This window comes from Euleptes europaea, chromosome 13 (genome assembly GCF_029931775.1).
Source record: "Euleptes europaea isolate rEulEur1 chromosome 13, rEulEur1.hap1, whole genome shotgun sequence".
Lineage (NCBI taxonomy): Eukaryota > Metazoa > Chordata > Lepidosauria > Squamata > Sphaerodactylidae > Euleptes > Euleptes europaea.
Window position 1 is genome coordinate 22,807,420 of NC_079324.1, and position 3,675 is coordinate 22,811,094.

General features: G+C 42.7%; 1 non-coding gene across 1 annotated transcript; it reads left to right on the forward strand.

Annotated features, from left to right (window-relative positions):
* Positions 1–462: 462 nt before the first annotated feature.
* On the forward strand, positions 463–531 carry TRNAE-CUC (transfer RNA glutamic acid (anticodon CUC)). The gene has a single exon. It is a non-coding gene; the product is annotated as a tRNA-Glu (tRNA).
* The last annotated feature ends 3,144 nt before the right edge of the window (positions 532–3,675 follow it).

Consider the following 3,675-nt stretch of genomic DNA (forward strand, 5'->3'; position numbering starts at 1 on the left):
AAAGTAGTTGATGAAATGACCTCATTAGATCAGACTAAAGGTCTACCAAATCCAGTATCCAGTATTTGTTTTTGGTTTTTTAACTAAAAATGTTTTAACTATTATTGTAAGCTGCCTTGAACCATGAGAAAAGGGAGAGTATAAATATTTTAATAAAATATAAATAAATAAAATCCTGTTTCCTACAATGGCCTGACAGGTGCCATTTGGATGTCTAAGCATGAAAGCAACAATCTTTCCCCATGGTATATCTCAACTAGTCTGTTTGAGGGACTAAAAGGAATTACAAGTCATAACCACTTGGTAGTAAAAACCAACACTGAAAATAACAAATTTTTAGAGGTTTTGTAACATTGAATATTCAAACCAAATATAAACCACTTTTTAGTAGCCATTGTCCTTAGCATAGCAAAATAAGAAAATGGCTGACTCTGGCCTAGCCAAGGCTTGTCTTGGGGAAGGGCCGTAGCTCAGTGGTAGAGCATCTGCTTCTCATGCAGAAGGTCCCAGGTTCAAACCCCGACATCTCCAGTTAAAGGGACTAGGCAAGTAGGTGATGTGAAAGACCTGTGCCTGAGACCCTGGAGAGTCACTGCTGATCTAAGTAGGCAATACTAACTTTGATGGACCAAGGCAGCTTCATGTGTTCATGTGTTGTCTCCAAGACTGGTCTCCTGTGACAGATAGGGCTTTCCTGATCCCTCCCAGGGTCTGAAAAGCAACATGGAAATCTTTGTGATGCATTTCCATAATCCTGAAGAATTCCAGAATGCCATCAGCCATTCTGAAAATCCCAGAAGCAAGCCAAAAAGGCATTTTCCAAGTGGATATTTGGTTCAAGGGTTTCCAGGTACACACCCCGACCTGCTGTCGGAGTTTTCCAACTCATTTCCAACTCCCTTGCAACCACTTTTGCATCTATACGGTAGGTGAAATTGTTTCTTCCTGAGGATCAGGGATGATTGCTTATGATTCCCCAAAGGCTGTTTTACTCATGAACAAAATAATTCCAAAAACATGGACATAGATTAACTTAAAAAAAAAACTATTTGTATTTATAAATAACTGGCTGAGTGATTTTCTTCTTTGTTTGAATACAGGTTGAATATCCCTTATCCGAAAATCCGATATCTAAAATGATCCAAAAACCAAAACTTTTTGAATGCCCACAAAGAGTAATAAAATAGCAAGTATGCAAGCCAGTCGTGCCAATGGTAGGTTGCCCACAATGCCCCACATGCACAAAATTATTAAAAATATTGCATAAAATTACCTTCAGGCTATATGTATAAGGTGTATATAAAATATAAATGAATTTCATGTTTAGACTTAGGTCCCATCCCCAAGATATCTCATTATGTATATGCAAATATTCCAAAATCCGAAATGATCCGAAATCCGACACACTTCTGGTTGGCTAAGGGATATTCAACCTGTAATAAAGAAGAAGAACAGTTGTTTTTTATATGCGGACTTTCTCTACCACTTAAGGGAGAATCAAACCGGCTTACAATCACCTTCCCCTCCCCACAACAGACACTCTGTGAGATAGGTAGGGGTGAGAGACCTCTTAATAGAACTGTGACTAGCCCAAGGTCACCCAGCAGGCTACTTGTGGAGGAGTGGGGAAACCAACCCGGTTCACCAGATCAGCATCCACCGCTCACGTGGAGGAGTGGGGAATCGAACCCGCTTCTCCAGATTAGAGTCCACCTCTCCAAACCACTGCTCTTAACCACTATACCACGCTGCAGTGCAAAATGGTGTGCACTCGTGGCAGGTCTGAGGCTGTCTCAACAAGCAACCCAGCTAAATGCTTTGCAGCATTCTTCTTTTGCTATTTCTTTCATTATTGGTCTCCTTAATTACACTTAAAATCACTTGGTTTTAAGCTAATGCCCTTAATGGTAGCATTTTGCTTTCCTATTGAATTTTGCCATCCCTGCTTTGTTTACCTTCTCTCAGCGCACGTACAAAATCCCCAGCAAAGGAAGAAAAGTTGATAGCAAGCACTGACAACAAGAAAAGGTCGGACTGAATTCCTTGTTCAAAACAAATCCTAATTTATTTCTTTTTAGAAATTCTCCTGTTGCAAGACAGCCGGCGTCAGCTGCAGCCAGTGTAACCTTCTAGATTTGCCCTAAAGTAGTAGGTGAGTATTTTAAAAAACATCAGAAATGAGCTGGACTCGCAGTCAATGGCAGGAGTGTAAATTATGCAGATCCTTTACTTCATCTATGGAGGGAAAGAAGGGAAGCAACCAAGGACCTGGGCTCCAAATCACACGGAGTGATTTTCAAAATGCGACTGAGTTGACGTACAGGGGAACACACCTGAGAGAATGGGGAATAACCTGGGAGAATTTTCAGGTCAGGCATCAGATGCTTTCTCTCAAATATTCAGAACACTCAGGGCAGTGAAACAAACAGTGCATGACTCCACCGGTCTCAAATACCACTCAAAATAGTGTCATCTGAAAGGTGGTGCATCCCATAGACACCGGTGAGCATCTTGCCTCCTGCAGCTGTCACAAACTCTAAGAAGTCGGGATCTCTTTTGGCCTCAAGTTTACAATGGCTGTCTTGAGTAGTCAAAGACGATTAGGAAAATGAATATAAACCAACACGTTTGCTGTCCATTTAGGATGAGACTTCAGTCAGACAATTCTATTATTAATGTGAGGAGAAGAAGAGGAGGAGGAGTTGGTTTTTATATGCCAACTTTCTCTACCTTTTAAGGGAAATTAAACCGGCTTACAAACTCCTTCCCTTCCTCTCCCCACAACAGACACCTTGTGAGGTAGGTGGGGCTGAGAGAGTTTGGAGAGAACTGTGACTAGCCCAAGGTCACCCCAGCAGGCTGCATGTGGAGGAGTAGGGAAACCAAACCGGTTCACCAAATTAGACTCCACCGCTCATGTGGAGGAGTGGAGAATCAAACCCGGTTCTCCAGACTAGAGTCTACTTCTCTTAACCACTACACCATGCTGGCTTGCATGAACCTAAAGGGACATTGTGTTTTTTTACAAATGCAATTGCATGGCTTTTGCCTGTTGCTCCTTCCAGCAATCATTCCGCTGTATCAATTGGCTGATCAGGGGACGAAGGCAAGGAAATAAATGGTGCAGAGGGAAATGAATTCTTTAATAATTTTTGTAACCCCTCAAAGTTCCGCGTGCAGCTTCATCAGGGGAATCTTTCGATTCTTTTTACTAATGTCCCCAGCACCTGAAAGATTCCCCCTGATGAAGCTACATGCGGAATGCAGAGGGGGTTGCAAAAATTATTAATGAATCCGTTTCCCTCCGCACCATTTGTTTCCTTGTCTTCGTTATGCCTTGGTGCAGCCCCCTTCTTTTCTTCATTGATCTGTTGGGATGCCATTAGGGTTGCCTGGCCCCTCTTCGCAACTGATGGGAGGTTTTGGGGGCAGGGCCTGAGGAGGGCGGGGTTTGGGAAGGGAGAGACTTCAATGCCATAGAGTCCAGTTGCCAAAGTGGCCATTTTCTCCAGGGGAACTGATCTCTATTGGCTGGAGGTCAGTTGTAATAGCAGGAGATCTCCAGCTAGTACCTGGAGGTTGGCAACCCTAGATGCCATGGAATGTTCACGAATGCTCTTAACTACTGAGAGGGTGATAAAATGTTGTCAAACAGAAAATATCCTTATATCCCTT